Source organism: Python bivittatus, unplaced genomic scaffold, assembly GCF_059951505.1.
Source record: "Python bivittatus isolate LINGU-HERP-01145 unplaced genomic scaffold, Pbiv_v1 ctg000850_np1212, whole genome shotgun sequence".
NCBI lineage: Eukaryota > Metazoa > Chordata > Lepidosauria > Squamata > Pythonidae > Python > Python bivittatus.
The window spans coordinates 41,626,940-41,644,543 of NW_028277112.1; the positions used below are offsets into that span (position 1 = coordinate 41,626,940).

The window sequence follows — 17,604 nt, forward strand, 5'->3', positions numbered from 1 at the left end:
TTTTTTTAAAAAACAGGCAATATAACTCCATATAGTAGATCATAATACTCTCTAAAATTATTGTAATCATTTTTGACAGCAGTGATCAAGGCTCTGTACTTTTTAAAAAGAATTTATTGTTAGCTCAGCTATGGAACAGTTTCATATTCTCATCTGTTTTCCCTAGCTCCAAGTTTCTATATTGAACATTTAACAATTAACAAGCAATTAACAGACGTTTCCTACCAAGAACTAAAACTGATAGGGAAATAAAACACAATTGATGCAAGTATAAAAGCACTTACATTTAATTTTGTATGGAAGATTATGTAACATAAAGGAAAAAAATGTTACTTTTTGTCACTCTCCTGTATATATCTTCCGTATTATATATAATGAAACTATTAAGCTTCCCTGAACTTCTCAATCAGTTCTGCAAGAATGGTTGGTTCACTCAAGAATATCAAACTGAGGAATAATATGAAATTGAAAGTGATTTTACTTGTGTAACACTGGCATGTAACTCACCTGTATCTCTATTTCATTAAGTTAAAACAACATTTCTGTCTGGCCTTCTAGCTCTGTCTCTTGGGAAGAAAAGTATTATCCCATTTTCTTGGAAATGGCTGTATGTAAAAGGATAAAGAAGGAATGAGTTACCTATTTTGAACAGAAATAACTGGTTTGTTCAGGTGGCAGCATTCCTATTTTGTGGATATATTTCCATTTCTTTTTCTTTTTCTTTTTTCCCCTGCAGAGCTCAGTGCCAAATTCCAGGGCAACCGTGACAGCTGGTTAGTGTCCAAAGTCCTTGCCTGTTGTTTAAACTTGTATCAGGAAATGATTTGTCAGACGATCAAAGCACTGGTGGGGTGAATGAACTCATCGACCAAACCGCAAATTTGGCCTCAATGTAAATATTATTTGACATTTTTATGAGATCTGTCAATGCTCTTGACACATGAATGATTTCTGGCTTTCTTACAGATCTGACATGTCTAATTTCGTATCAGGTGTCCATACAGACTAACAAAATTATATTTGGGGAAATAATTATGGTAGTGGACTAATCTTAGTTTTAAGAAGTAATGAATTGAACACTATTTAAAGTTGTCATATTTCTCTTGGGAATTTTTAAGATGCTGTTAAGTTTCTTTGAGATAATCAATTCTGAGAAAAGAAGTACTCTGCAGGAAGGTGTAGAAGAGTATGGAGATGGTTTAACAGCCATAACATAAAGACAAGCTTAGCCATGAAAGGAGTGGGGAATAAGAAAGAAACTCAAGATTGCCCTGTCTTAATACTCTTTGATATAAGAGGGATGTGGGAGAATCTCTGTCAGGTTTTCAAGATTGTTGTTATACCCTGGAACAATAAAGCTAAGTTATAGTAATCCTTGCTGAGTCTGTTTTCTGACCTAGCTTGCCTCAAAGGGCTGACAGGAATAGACATCACTATGCTAATATCTACATGTATTTTTAGATAAATATTTAATTATATCAAGCTAAATAACAAGAAAAAATAGATTACATATACTGTATATGACTGTACAGTAAACCCTCATTAGCCATGAAGGTTCCTTTCTTGAAGATTTCTTTTTTATTTATATTAAGAATTTTCATATAATAAAAGACAAATCAAAATAAATTAAAAAGAAGAAAAACAAAGTGCAAGAAAAGAAAAAGAAAACTAAAGTTAAGAAATATATAAATGACTTCCAATCTTCTTTTCAACAGATAATTACAATCTTATTGTATTTCCTCCCTCTTAAAAATTTTGCAAACCCTTACCCCCTCATTTAATCTGCATGTTTCTAAATCTTCAAATCCATAAATCGTCAATTCATTTTTTTCTTCTTTCAGCAAAAAGTTCATATAAAGTTTCCAGTTGTTCAAAAAAAAAAATGTTTGTTCTGTGACCAAACAGGTCAGTTTCACCATTTTTGCAAATTCTGATATTTTCATAATCCATTTCTCCACTGTGGGAATATAATCATTCGTGCATCCTTTCTTGGAGATTTCTGATGTGAGTCTTCATTCCCTTTGATTCCCCCAAAGTTGTACACATCTTTATGTATATGCAGTGTACTGACCCATACTTCGGATGCACCCTTAGGTGTTCATTGACTATTTAGGGGTCTAGCTGCAGTTATTCTGAAATGTTAACATTACAGTATATTCTCTCATATCACAAATATGACTTCACTGTGATAGCACTCATTAACATCTTTGTCAGGTCCAGGAATAGGAATGTTGTACTGTCTTGTATTAGCATGATCTGGTTATGTGCATAACATTATATAATTCCTCCTTATTTATTCAAAAATGGATGTTAGGTTAATGCCTATAATCTTTAGGATGATTCACTCCGTAGCTGTTTGAATTCTACATTGTAAATTAGTGCTGTTTTTTTTCTAGAAATGCAAATTACCTGGAAATTAGGATAATTTGCATTGGAACATTAGCAGTTTGCACTGAAACATTTTCTAGTGTTTAATTACTATGCACAAATTAGCTTAACTTGCCTAGAAAATTTGCATTATCCCTGATGTGAGCTGCACAATATTCCATGGAAAAATAAAGCACTGGTAGATGTTCTGCATCACTGCAGTCGTCTTTGGGCATGGTCATCTTGGATAAGATAAGATAAGATAAGATAAGATAAGATAAGAAGATAAGATAAATAGGTATCTGAAACGTGCAGGCATGGATAAGTGAACACTTGTGCAATGGCATTGCTGGGCCTGTAAGATGAAAGGTTGGAGATTTCAGCCCTTCCCCATCATACTATGCCTATACACTAGGCCTTCTTTCTGCCCTGGTGTAGCTGCTTAATAATTTCTGCTGGCACTGTCTATCTTCCAGGGGTACCTCACCTGGCAGCCTCTCACAAACCCCAGTCTGTGAAAGAGAGGCTCCCACAACCTGTATTGCCTTTGGCAAATGAAAACGATTTCTGTAATTCAACTTTGTGGCCTTATAAGATAAAGGCATATGACTGGTAGCACTAGACATTCCTTCCCTTTTTTGGAGAGAAAATAGGAGGAAACAAAATAAAATTTTATTTAAATATATGATATTTACAAGAATATATGCAGTGTTCTCAACAGACTACTGTAGTATAATTAGTGATTTAATTGGGAGCTGATAAATTTTTCAAGCCATCTCTCTCCTAAGATGGCTTTCAAGATTTATCAGCTCCCAAGGAACTAGTTTAACGTAGTCTAAAATTATACAGAATTACCTATATGGGCAAAGAAATATGAATAAGAATACATATAAGAGTCACTTTTTGTGAGATGGGCGGTATCTGAATTTGAAATATAAATAAATAAATAAATAAATAAATAAGATAAATAAGATAAAATAGATGAAAAGTCTAACCCAGATTCCTGGTTCAAAAGTTTACCTAATTCTATAGAAATAAAGAAGGCTTTTGAAATAGGTATTCCCTTTGTTGCCCTTTACCTGGACTTTCCATTTCTTTGGAAATTCCAATCAAAGCTGAGTCTATGGGAAGATAGCAAATCTTACACATTCCCCCACTTTGGCCCAGCAGCTGCTGCTTTTAATTTTGGAATAATACAACATTTTTCCTCTCCAGGAGGGCAAGGTATGTGTGGAGGGGGTGGGGCTTCTCTTTTTACGTACATACCAAAACCCAGCTCTTACCCATATAAATGAAGCTGACTAAGAGGCTACAGTATAGTAGGCTGGTTACTCACAACGTAGAAACTAAATGTACTCTGCTTTGTTAAATAAAAATAAAATAGTAGAGGGTTATGTGCTTTCAGTTTTGCTGCAGTTCAAGCCCCCCCCCCTTTATTACTATTTTATTGGTTTGGATTGTTCCATGGCTTCAGAACATACCACCATGTTCCATACTTTAGCAATGCAATATTAGTCCTTTATTAAGATTAAGGCAAATGATTAAAAATACAGATGTTTTAAAAGGTTAAACATTTTTGTTGTCATTTAAGTGTGAAATTAATAACATGGAGTGGATATTTTTTAAATGGTGCAATATTTCAGTGTTTCAGAAATACAGAACAGCTAGAAGCTACAGCATGAGCAAAATGCTCCAAGTGATAAATTACTCCATTGACTTTTCTCTGCTTGACTATACTTTTAATATCTGTCTTGTGACTATTCTAATGCTTTGACCTGGGGCTCTCCCATACACTTTTTTCTGAAAAGCCTAAGATATATTTCTGATCTTCCTGTGAGAGCTCAGAAAAGATCAAGTTGTGCCTATAAGGCTTGTATAATATTAATACATATTATTCAAGCATGATGGAAAGTTCAATATATAAAATGAAAATATTGATATTTCTAAATTAAAGTTAATTCACATTCTGAGCATGTTTACGGAGTTGAGTAACTTAATTGTAGCACTTGTTGGTGTTAGAACCAGAGTGGTGCCACATGTTTTGGCTTGTGGCTGTACCACCTATCAGGTAATTAGATTATGAAACAGTGATTTGGAGTATAACAAGTCATAATTTTTCAACGTATGGCAGATGTTATTGTGAGATTGCCTAGGCTTGCCAGGGAGTACAAAATATTTTTACGAGCCCTAAGGCATCATTCAATGAAAGCTTGAGGTGTTTTTCCGAACCAAAAAAGAAAAAGAAAAGAATTCCATTCAATAGCTAAGAATTTAACATTTGTTTTATATAAAGGCAACTGTGGTCCAAGCTTGTACTTTTAACTTAACAGTGGGTGGAAGAGCTTGGGGTGAGCAAAAGAAGATTTTTATACAGAATAAAGATTATAAACTGCTCAGTTTGGGTCCTCTCTGAGCTCAGAATGTTTTAATTGTAAATGCTGCTCTTTTGTGTGCAATAATTTCTCACCGGTGAATCTTTATTAATGAATTTTTATTAATGATCTAATAAAAAAAGTAAATCCTATAATCCCATCCCTACTTTAGTTTTCAATTCTTATCCATTCTTTACAGGGCAACAAGAGTAAGCAGTTATACCCAGTTTTGTACCAATAACAGTTCATCTCTACTCCAAATATAAATATGATGATACAGAAGGGAGATTTTTTATTAGCATTTTCATTTGCTCATGGCATTTTGTTTAGTGCACATTTTGCACAAAATTAAATATATTTTGGATGCTTTAGGTTTTGTTTTGCCATCATTCAGAGACTTGGTTCAGGGCTTCCGTTTTGGTTTTATTTTGTTCCGGAGGTAGGATCCAACTGAGAAAATCTGGAAATAATGTCAGGAATGACAGGGATTTTGCCTTCATTGTTTGAGAATCATTATTAATAATTTAATTAGGAAAAGTACATGTTCATTAGTTAAGTTTAGGGGAAATTTCCTAACAACAAAGTTGTGCCCTGTATATGTAACTAAGAGCCATTAGCTGCTGGTTTACACACAATGTGAATTTGATCAGTTGAGAGCAGGATGGCAACATAGTACCCCATGCCACTTCTCATCCACAAACCCCTTATTTGTGGTCCCCAGAGTGCTTTCCCAGCCACAAATGCTAAACATCGGTTTCCTCATATTTTGTTATGAGAAAATAGTAAAATAAGTTTTAATAACACTTTTCTGGAAAGTGTACATTATTATACTATGCAGTATTACTTTTACTAATTAATCCTTTACTCAAAATGAAAACGTATTTTTATACTACAGATCAATTTTATTTTTTTCAAGATTTATATGTTTCCGTGCAACAATGCTTTGAGGTCATACAAGTGATTGGCCCTACTCTCTGCAATTCATTTTGGAAGAAACTAGATTTTCTGTTTAGTAGTTTATTGGGAACAAATGGCTGTTTGGAATTCTTCACTGTGAACAATTTCTCAGAATTTCTCCAGGAGAAAGAAACATTATCCAGCAATTTCTCAAAGGCTGTATTTCCTCTTACTAGTGATGGTAGTGCCACTTTTGAAAAGTTCCCATGTGACCATATTCCTTAAGATTTAACTGAAATATGGAAAGTCACACAAATTGCAGATCTCTGGAGGAATTCTTGCACAGGGTAAGATAAGATATACACAGTTACTCCTTAGTTACCTCACAACCAAATAAAAATATCAAACTTCCACCATTAATTTCTCCAAATTTCCCCCTTTTCTCTTTTTTAAACAACTTCTGAAGAAATTCTGTTTCATCCTATTGACAGAGAATAGAAGAATGCCCTGTGGATACAGTTGTTTAAAAAAATCTTCATGTTGATTACTTTCTTAAAGGATCCATTAGTCTTTATTTGAATTCTGAATTCATAGCCTTAAGTATCAGAATTGTTTTCTACTGATATATTTAATATACTTTGTTGAAGTTTTTTTTAAAAAGGAAAATGTCAACTGATTATGCATTGGCTTTCTAGTGTTTCAATTTAAAATACCACCCACCTTCTCAGGGTGGTCATGTTACCACACCAAGGTATATTGTAAAACAGTGTCTTGTGTGTTGAGGATAGAGACTTAATTTATCAGAACAATAACATTTAGCAAAACAATTACTCATGTCCTTTGGGCGATATTGCTAAAACACAGAGCCTACAGTCTAAATGTCCCTCTAAATTCATGGATGCACCCAAGTGGGCAAATTACAGTGTAGCATTTGGGTTTAGAGACCATTGTTTAATGAGCCTGAAGTTGCTTTCTTGTTCTCATTTTTTAATTCTGCAATACAAGTGTAGACCTATTTCTCCCTACCAGTATTTCTCCCTACTGGTATTGTGAAGGAAGATGAAAAGCTTTAGTCTAAGGAGTGAGGCAGCTGTGCAGTTCTCTTTATCATCACTCTGTTGATACATTTTTCAAGCAAATATAATGTTACCGGTTTGCTGAAATGTACTTTTTTCTAAAATGGAATTTAGCATTCTCAGAGATGAAATGCCTATGTTGCAGATCAAGAAAAGAAAAAAGTCTTATGATCGCTTGGTATAGATGGATTATTTTATATAACAAAATCCATATGAGTTACTAGGCATGTAAACATTCTTCATTAAGGAACTAAAGACTTTTTCTTCTGTCACTTAATAGTGTTGAAAAGTATGTCTGTAATTAGTTTTGGAGATATGTTGTGCAGCTGAACCTCTTAGCTAATAAGGGCTTCTGTAAAGTTTACAGTCTGTATCTAGTTGCACAGTTTCCTGTGAACAGTGCAGCTTCATTTTAAAAAAGGAGAGACTATATTTTAAACTACTCACTTGGCTATCAGGTTAAATTGAAATAAATCAGTACCACAGTACTTTTATTGGGTGTGTCAGCAAGAAAGATGGATGGATAATTCTGATTATCTTATGGAACCTTGAAAATTAACACATTTATTTTGCTACATTTTTGTGGTGTGAGAATGTGATAGAGCAGTGCAGTCCTGCCAGCGAACAAACATTTCTTGAACCTTGGAATGCCAATATTTAATTATTTGTCTGCATGGAGAAATATTTTCCATTTTTATGGTGAGGATTAGTTATAATAAGGATCTGAATTACTTTATAGTAATTCAGCTAGTCCCCTGATTTGCAACTTTTTAAAAATCATAACCTTTAATGTTCAAAATGTTGCATTAAAAGTAGCTTGGCACACTTGCTTAGCACATTATTTGTATCAACATCCTTCTGGACCAGGGCCTTTTAAAGTCTTTAAGAGACCCAATTAAAAAATGTTGAGTCTCCCATTCTTACTGGCTTCTTGTTAATTTTTCACCATTGTGGTCAATGACTAGGAAATGACATTTGTGAGGAAACCAGAAGTACTAAAATAACTCTTAGGATGAAAAATACCAATAAATTTGATCATTTGAAAGTTTGAACCATTCTTTAGAGCTTGGGGCAATTATCTCCATTGCCTCTCCCACAAGGGACTATTGCACTGATTACTGAAGATCCTGAAAATGTACTTCATGAATATTGAGTTTCCTTGATATTAGCCATGTGCACATAGAAATCATAAATTCTGGACATCATAACTAAAGGTGCTTCCTAGTGTTTCCTTACTACAGTATTAATATATTTTTTCTGAACATTTAACTTGGCTGCTTTGAAGAAATATTGTATCACTATCAGGATTTTTAGATTTCAAAATGAACTTTGTTCATCTAGATTATAAGAAGCTTCCCCAGTTACTTGGAGTAAGTAGGAAAGTTGGCTTTCCTGCCACTTTCTTCCTTCTAAAATGTTCTGAAGATAACTTGGAATAATTATAAGTGGACAGTAGAGGAAGTGTAGTTCTTGATTCCTCTCTTAGTTTGGCCTGTTTAATATATTTTATTTCCAATTCACAATTCTTTTCTTACTTATGCTTCATCTATCATGACTGAAATTATTGAAAATATATTTCCTTATTCTGTTACCAAAAACTAAGATCTTAAGATAGCTTGTTCTAATCAAGTAACATGCAGATTTGTGTCTTTGCTATATGTGATGAGCCAGTTATCTAATTTCCTTGCTCAGAAAAAGAGGGCATTTCTAAGGGACTGGCTATCTGTGATATGTGAGCACATTAAATTAATCTACAGCTGCTCTTACCTGGACAGTTCACAAAACTGTGAGATATAAAAATTGACAATGGAGACCCATATTTACTTACTTATTTGTTAGCCCTTCTTTCTCTCAGGAAATCAAGCTGGCAATTTTGTTCCACATTTGGTTCTGAAGAGCTCAAGAAAATCTCCTTAATCTTAGTAAATGTTCAAATAAATGACAAATGTAATCCAATATAAGTAAGTTTAAACTAATTAACATTGAGGCAAAAAAGCTCTGATATCACATATACATATAGCTGTCTGAAACTAATCACGAAAAAGATCTTGGGGTCATAGTGGAAGTTTAATAAAAAAGCCAACTCAGTGTGAAGCAGCTACATTAAAGGCAAATGCCATGTAATGCATCATTAGGAAAATGTAAACTTTGTAATGCTGTTATACAAATCTAGGGTACACATGCATTTGGAATACTGCTTTAAAAGGAGATTGGATAAATTTATGGAGGACATGTCTATCGAAGGCTATTGGACTTGGCTGCACTCAGATCAGCATGTCTCTAAATACCCTAAATACCAGTTGCAGGAGAACGGTGGTAAGGGAGGACCATGTCTATCTTACTTGCTTACAAGCACTCCAGAGTAATCTGTACTGGCTGCTGTGAGAAACAATATGCTAGACCATTGGTTCTCAACGGGGGCGCCCCCCGGGGGGCGGTGGAAGGATGCTGAGGGGCGGTGAACTTGTTTTGGGCGCTAGGGGGCGGTGGGCATGTTTTGGGCAGTAGAGGGGCGATGAGCATGTTTTGGCATTCGAACTTAATTTTAAAACTCCCAAAAAAATTTATTAAATCGATTATCCGGTTTACACCATTTGTACCAGCAATAAAACAAACTTACACGACGGCTGCCCTCACGCACTTCTAAGAATGGTGAGACGAATTTGTATTCTAGGTAGGATGACCTTGAAGAACTCGACACTACGATTCTTCTCGGATCCCAACCAGCACAGCGCATGCGTCAGCTGTTTTCCCGCGCGATTAATCACAGCGTGTGCGTCATCTGTCTTCCCGCGCGATTAATCGCAGTGCGTGCGTTGAGCGTCCTTTCAATATGAATGTTTGATTTGACCCGTGTTTCTTGAGTTGCTTTTCGTTCGCTTCATTTCTGTTTTTTCCCCTCAGTTTCGATTTACTTTCATTGTTTATTTGGCCAGTCGGCTAGGTAAGTGCGCTTATTAGTTCTTTATCGTGGTCGTGAATTATTAATTTTGAGAAATAGTTATCTTTCCCGAACGTTCAGAAACTGGCTCTGAACCATCAAGCACAACCATCCCACTGACATAATCAAGCATGTTTCATTGATATTACTCTTTTAGCGTATTTTTTTGCTGTTTTTTTTAAATTATCTAATTAAGAATAAAGAATTTTTAAACATTAAAAAAGCATTTGCAAAAAAATAAATAAAATTAAATTAAAAATTAAAAATTTTTTTAAAAAGAGCATCAAAAAAATAAACGTATTTACAGCATTTTGAAATAAATGTATTTACATAAAAGAGCGTTTAAGCATTTTTTTTGCATTAGTCATTTTAATTTTAATAAAAGGAATGCACTTACCTTCCAGGGCAAAAGTATCGAGTTAAATCGAACAAATTTGGTGTGTAAGTCTACTGAAAAAAATTACTTAAAATTTTTGCCTTTTATAATTCAGTAACTCCCCCCCCCATACCCTAAATCACAGGATTTTCACAAAGGGTGGCATTGAAAAATTTCCGCTCCTTAGGGGGGCGGCAGCTTCAAAAAGGTTGAGAATCACTGTGCTAGACTAAGATGGGCCTCACTCTGATTCAACAGGTTGTTCTTATGTTATGTAACTATAGACTTTGCTAATATAGAGGTGATGTTATGAATTACCACAGCTGAAATTTAGTATTTTACTTTTTTCTGTACAACAGTGAGAGATTTTGAGGATATTGGGAAAATAATGGAGGAGGGGAATGATAGGCATAAACAACCAACAGATGGGAGAAGAGTTTGTTAATAGCTGATTTCATCAATAGCAGCTCTGTCCAGGCTGTGGAAAGCCCAGGAAGAAGTTTTCAAAGAGATTCTGACTTATTGTTCATTAACTCACTAGTAAAAGAGGAGGTTCCTATTGCAGTTTTTAAGATTCTGTCCTTTACTCTTAATTCTTGATTAAAACTTACTGGAAGGTGATTCTTGCTTCCTTGATCATGCCCTGCAGAAGGGAGTTTTTTTTTTTACAACAACTGTACTTTGTTCTGTTTCATGTCTCTTCAATAAGCAGGCAATCCAAATTCCCACATAGTGAAAGTAGATCATAAATGTCCTGTTCATGCACATATATGTGGAAAATATTTCTGATTGTGCCAACTTTGTAACTTTGTAAAAATATGATTGAAAATTAGTTCTTCATTTTAAGAACTGAGCTCTGATAATTTCTCTGCCTAACTTTCCTTATCATGACTTATGAGTTGGAAAAAATTACTTGTTTCCAGGGCAAGGAAGATTCAGATGCAAGAATACTTTCAAGAGGACTTTATGGGCAGAATCTTTTTCTGTGTGATCCTCTTCTAGTGCCATACCCAAATCTTTTGGGCAGCCCTTCAGATACACAGTGATTACTGAAAGCTAGTATTGTCCTAATTATTATTTGCACAGTTTTGCAAAAATATTTTAGCAGGTTACAGAATAATTATTTATATCTTACTATAATGACATATGCATCCTAGGTTCTCACCAGCTCATGAAAAGTCTATAGTTGTACAGAAGGTAAATATACAAGGTGAAATTGCATAGAAGAATTTTTCAATAAATAGGAAAAGTTTTATTTAAACAGAAGAAAGCAGGGATTTAGATTTTTTGATAAATTAAAAAGAAACATGCATTTTAAAAAAAAAGTCTCAATTTTTTTTATAACATAGAGCCTGAAAATATACCTCGCAGGAAGGTCTTACAGATTGTGGTGCAAGGTTTTACAACCTTCATGAAAAAAAATAATAGAAACTCATTATTTTTTGCATGTCACTTTGGTAGCAAAATAATACAGGGAAAAGGAAGGTAAATAGAATATTCTGTTTTTCTCTTTTCAGTAGTAAAGACTAAATGTTTTTTATAAAGATAGAAATACATACCCAATTAGCTGCATGTCCCAAGTTGCTAATAAAACTAAAAAGGCTTTTAAAATGTTTATTCAAAGTGCTATACCCAGTTAACAGTAGCTGTGTGGGTGGATTGTCCTTGAATTTTGTAGACTTAATTTAGCACTGCACAGTACTCAGTGACGGAAAACAGCTATAAATTGCCTGTGTGCACCCATGCATTATTGATAAAGGGTCAGAATAAAATTCTGCAATTTCTTTATGTCATGTTGTCAGCACAACAGCTGGGTTATATTGGTTTTATTTTTTTTTCTTCCCCCACTATGTAATTTGTAGGTTTGAAAGTTGATACTAGTTTTGAATGTTGCCCCTAATTATTCATTACAAAATATAGCTACTAAATGCCACCCACCAAACTTTGCAAAAGCAGTTGAGGAAGTTCCTCACACTTTAAACACAAAAGCTGACAGTGCTATTTCAGTTTCTTTCTAATTCCAAATTATTTTTCTCTTGTCTTTTCTCAGAAATGAAAAACACTGTTCATATTTCTCTGAAGCTGAGACTTGTACACAAATTTTGGTGTTTTATATGATTGGTAGGAAATCTATGGAGTGGAAACTTTCCTTATACTTTCAAAGATGCTACTATTTAAGACTGAATAATCCCTTGCTAGCTTCAAGTAGCATCTTTTTATTACACTGAAAAGCTAGCAAGGGTTCATCCAATTCAATTTAAAAAACTGACTCATGCGATTTGGGGAATTAGGAGGTAATTGGATGTTTATCTGTGATATATTTTTTAATAAGTAGTGTAAAATTTTGCCATTGCCTGATGATCTTCTTCCCCCATCCATATGAAATATTTCAGACATAAAGTAAACCCACATCTTCACTGCTGACATACAAGCTGAAGAAGACTGTTCCCAGTTTCAGTCTACTAAGAAAGATGTATCCTTAATTTCTAGCATGTAGCTCTGCTCATTACAGATGATGCTTGGAAAGCATCCTGTATTATGAATCACCATGTCAGTATCTGTGATGGAATGGAATTATGAAGGCCAGGCTCAGAGAGATAAGTGTTTTCTTAGTTCACCGAAAGAGCGTGGGAGCTACAAGAGGATGAGGCTGGCACCTCCCTGAGGAATTCACGGTGTTGTGACTGGCTGGTTTGGGAGCTGGGGTTTCAGTCTGGGAAGATTCTTGATAGAGGTTGTAGCTAATAAACATAGCTGAACTGATTTTGCATTGTCTCTTGGAGTTCCTTGGGTTAAACCTGACAGTATCTCTTCAGCTAAGGATGGACAAATTGTTATGCTTCTAGTTTACATCTATTCTGCATATTTTGACCTAAGAGTAGTCATATGATAGAGGGCCAGTTTGGTCTAGTGGTTGCGGCACCAGGCAAGAAACCAGAAGACTGTGAGTTCTAGTTCTGCCTTAGGCATGGAAGCCAGCTGGGTGACTTTGGGCCAGTCACTCTCTGAGCCCACAATGTCAGGCTTGTGCGTCAATTCCTGCTGCAACCAATGGATCAACATTTGGTTGATCTGAAAAAGTGGACCCTGCACCTGCAGGAAAAATGCTAGGATAAAAAATAAAAAGTAGTCATATGATACAGTGTTGTCATGCAGTTGAACTGGGACAAAGAGTCTGTTCTGTGATGTAGGAGGGAGCCTTTAATGTTCTTTCAAAACTTACCCCCTTTGCTTGCACAGCCTTGCGACAAACATGAAATGAAATCTTCCATGACACTACTTTAGCAGTCTCTTGTAGTTGCTGCTACTCCCTTATCAGTTGCAGTAAAATAATATTTTAAATGTCCCTTTAATAGGTGTTGTTCCAGATCCATGCTCTGCAGGAGTAGCAATGCATGAAAAATGGCAATTCATCTCAAAACGAAAACATATTTTAATTGGAGACGCATCCTTCAAAGAACTTCATAGACTATCTACATCCACTTATACATATTTTAATGTAAGATTCCTAGATATAGTACGTATCTAATACGGTTTGCAGTTTTCTCCCATAACTTCTTGTCTGGGATACATGCAACATGCTTAACCAGGTCAGCTAAAAACATAGTGGCTGCATGTGTGGTCAGGCACAGCCCAAGAACAATGGTGAAACAGTCCAGTTGAGTTTACTTTTACTTTTTTTTTTTTTTTACCTTTACTTGCTTACACCATATAGACAAAATCTTGCCAGACTAAATCTGTATTACTGCAACTAGTGGATATACCCTGGAAGATTCTAGGGAGTGGCTATCCTGAACCTCTTATGCTTCCCACACTCCCCCTCTGGACTGTGTTGTCTTTTGTCTCCTTTCCCTTCCTGGAATGCACCCTCTCCTTCCTGATAGCCTTGCTCTCTGGGGCAATCCACCACATGTGTATATATACAAAACTTAATTAGCTTTAATCCTTTTTGAGAGGGTGGGGCAGTGTGTTCTGTGCAACTAGCCTATTTGATTTGTTTATGGTTTGTATTGTGCAACCCCCCAAAACTGTTTAATTCAGTAACTGAGTTAATCACATTGTAAAAACAGTCACTGTGTATTCATTTAGTAACTTTTTTTTCAAGAAACTATACAATAGTCCTTGTTTAACGACCATTTGTTAAGCAACTGTTTGAAGTTACAGTGGTACTGAATGAGGAGACTTATGACTGATCCTTAGTTGTGGCCATTGCAGTGTCCCCGCAGTCATGTGATCATGATTTGGGAGCTTGGCAACCGGCTCACAATTATAACGGTTGCGGCATGCCACAGACACACGATCACCATTTGCCACTGCCAGCTTCTGACAAGCAAAGTCAATGGGGAAGCCAGCAGGAGGTTGCAAATGGCGATCGTGTGATGTTGCGCCTAATGACTGCACAGGATTCACTTAATGATGGCAACTGGAACTGCCGCAACTGCTGCCATAAGTCAGTGTGGTGATGTGATGTTGCCCTTTACAACCACATTGCTTAGCAATAGACTGGCAATTGTCAGTCCCAATTACCATCGTTAAGTGAGGACTACCTGTACAACAAAGAGAAAGAGTTGGCCACTTTCCAACTGACAACTAATTTAAATAATTAGCAAGTAAATGTTACTGTCAACCCTTGTCTTCTACAGGTAGTCCTTGACCTATGACCATTCAGTCAGCAACTGTTCCAAGTTACGACAGTGCTGAACAAATGGTGGTTTACAACTGGTCCTTGGAGTTCCAGACATCGCAGCACCCCTGCGATCATGTGATCACGATTTGGGTGCTTGCAACCCATTTGCACTTATGACCAGTTGCTAAGCGCCCTGCAATCACATGATTGCCATTTGCAACCTTCCCTGCTGGCTTCCCCAGAAAGTCAATGGGGAAGCTGGCAGGGAAGGTTTCAAGTCGCTGGGATAAGTCTCCCCCACTTGTGCACCTCCCTTGCACCCCCGCACACTCTCCCTGACCCTCGCCATGCCCCCCATGCACTCTCCCTGACGTGCGGCACATCCTCCCTGACCCGTACAGCATCTCTCACATGCCCTCCCTGACCTGTACCACGCCTTTTGCGCACTGCTGCACACCCTCCCCAACCCATGCCATGACTCCCGTGCATCCAATCTGCACTGCATCTCTCACTCACTCCCTTGTGCCCCTCCCCAACCCGCACTGACTTTGGTTGTGCAAAGCAGGCAGGGACTTGCCTTGCCTAACGATTGTGGGATTTAGTTAACAATGGCAATGACAAAGGGACTGCAGGGATTGCGGTCACTAAGCAATGCGATTGCACTTTATGACTGCATTGCTTAGTGACAGAAATTCCAGTTCCAATTGCTGTTGTAAGTCAAAGACTACCTGTATTATTTTTTGTTTGCAAGGCTAATTTATAAAAAGCTTGATAATTTTGTAAGGTTTTTTTACAAATTCCAAAATTTCATTTGAAGTCATAATCTTAGCCCACTTCTGCAGCAGCCACTAAACCTTTTTTTTATAGGCAAAATAATTTCTTCCTAGTATTTAAATATTCTCTGCAAACTAGATTCTGTATCCTCAAGTTATTTTGTTAGAGTAAAAGCAGCTGTTAGGCATACATTTGTGGGATAGCTTTGTTTTTGCATTGCCTAAAGGAAGTACCGGGGGTGAAGTATGCATTTTTTAGTGTTCCATAACTTGCTGACTTTTAATATAAGTCACAAAGCAATTAACCTGGCTGTGTAGTTTCTGTCAAGAACAGCTATTTCCTCAGTTAGCTAATATGATTGACAGAGGCTTGCTGAAGATTTACATTAAGAATAACTCATTCTTCAGAGCCATTTTTTCATTTTCTACTGGGAGTGATAAAAGTAAATCAAATATAGTGACTACATATGATTAAAATGCAGAAGTTATGATTTCTTATTTACTTTGTAAGTCTCTAAACAGGTTTACCCTTGCCTAAATAGTTCTCTTTGTAAAATATGAAGGTGGCCTAAATAAAATACTAATTTTTTTTTAGTGCATTTAAGCAAAAACTGTAAATTCAGAAAAAATGCTTAAGAGAATTTTGGAGAAATGATACATGTTTAATTATTTTGTCCTAATCTTTTAATTTAGTTACTAATTAAGCCACAATTTTCTAAATAAATACCATGCTTCTTAGATTGTGAGGGGAAAGAATGAAAGAGGGAACAGGAAAAGGATTCTGAATAACATTTGGACTGTGTCAGGGACATTTGTGGAGAGCTCAAAAAAGTCAAAATAGTAGCTTTTATGTGATATAAAAAGGGTGAGGCTTTGTTCACATGGTCATGGTTGCCACATTGACTTCTATTCTCACACCCAGACACTCCTGGATTGAGTTGAGTATCAGTCTGGATAGTTCTGTATTTCTTTCCCAAGGAGTCATTATACTGAATGATTGACAAAGACTGGATTATATAGAGCACTCTTATATCAAAGAATTGGGGGGTGGGGGTTGTTTTTTATTTAGCATTTGTAAAACACAAGTTAAAATCCATTTTTTTCCCACCAGAGTTTAGCTAAAATGAAAATATGGAAGAGATTATCTCTTCCTTTCACTGAGTGGAGGGTTTGATTGATTATGTGCCATCAAGTCAGTGTCAACTCTTAGAGACCACGTAGATCGATTTTCTCCATGATAATCTGTCTCTAAATCTGGTCTTTCAGGTTTTCCAACAGTGCACTGCTGCTGTAACTGAGTCCATACACCTTGTTGCTCGTCATCATCTTCTCTTTCCTTCCACCTTTCCCAGCATTAGAGCCTTCTCTAGAGAGCTAGGTCTTCACATAATATGTCCGAAGTAGGATAATGTTAGCATGGTCATTTGTGCCTTGAGTGAGAACTCTGGGTTGACAGTGGAGGGTATGATATACAAATTGTTGTTTATGCTGCTTGGCTTTTTCATTCTTGGTATGTCTGCCTGCCTACCAAACTGATTGTTTTTCCTGTATAATTGCTCTTGCCAGCATGAAATGTGTCAACAAATGGCTTTGCAGATCCATTAGTACAGGAAAACTATAGCCTTTTCTGGTTTGGTAGCCTTCAGATGTTGTGGATTACAACTATGGTTACTCCCAGCCAGCGTGTCTGTGTTTTGTGGATTTCATGAGAGTTGTTCAAGACAACTGCAGAGCACCAGTTGAAGAAAACTCTTATATTTTTATTATTTCATCCCTTCCCAAAAGTATGTGGCAATCCTTGATACTTCACTTCTGCCTCTCCTCCGTATGATCTAATCATTCCTTACTAACAGTAAGTTCCCTTGCCAATATTTATTGTGCTCAACTGTGTATCTGTAACAGAAGAAGAAAATGAGATACATGCCTCAAGGTTGCTTTAGAAATTGAGGTGTTTGAACAAAGAGGAGTGATAGAATGGGAGATAGAAGCTTTTTCTTTCCTCTGGAAATATAAGATGCTTGCAAGGTTCACTTTAGAACTAGATTTTTCATCCTTGAGCTAGTTCAGGTAAGCATAGGTTTCAACTTCCTTTTTAATATGAAACTCATTAGAGAAGATGTATCTTGGGGTCTATGGAATGTAAAACAACTGAAGCTGGAGATAAAACAGTGTAAT

At 36.2% G+C, this 17,604-nt stretch overlaps 1 protein-coding gene across 8 annotated transcripts in view; it reads left to right on the forward strand.

Moving 5' to 3' along the window:
* Nucleotides 1-17,604, forward strand: part of KANK1 (KN motif and ankyrin repeat domains 1) — a 145,389-nt gene that overhangs the window by 18,123 nt on the left and 109,662 nt on the right. For 3 of the 8 annotated variants that reach the window (XM_088130374.1, XM_088130375.1, XM_088130377.1), the window contains exon 2: nucleotides 737-773. The exons of the other annotated variants lie outside the window; for them this stretch is intronic. The gene's annotated coding sequence lies outside the window, so the exon portion shown is untranslated. The remainder of the gene's footprint in view (nucleotides 1-736; nucleotides 774-17,604) is intronic. 8 annotated transcript variants of the gene reach the window in all.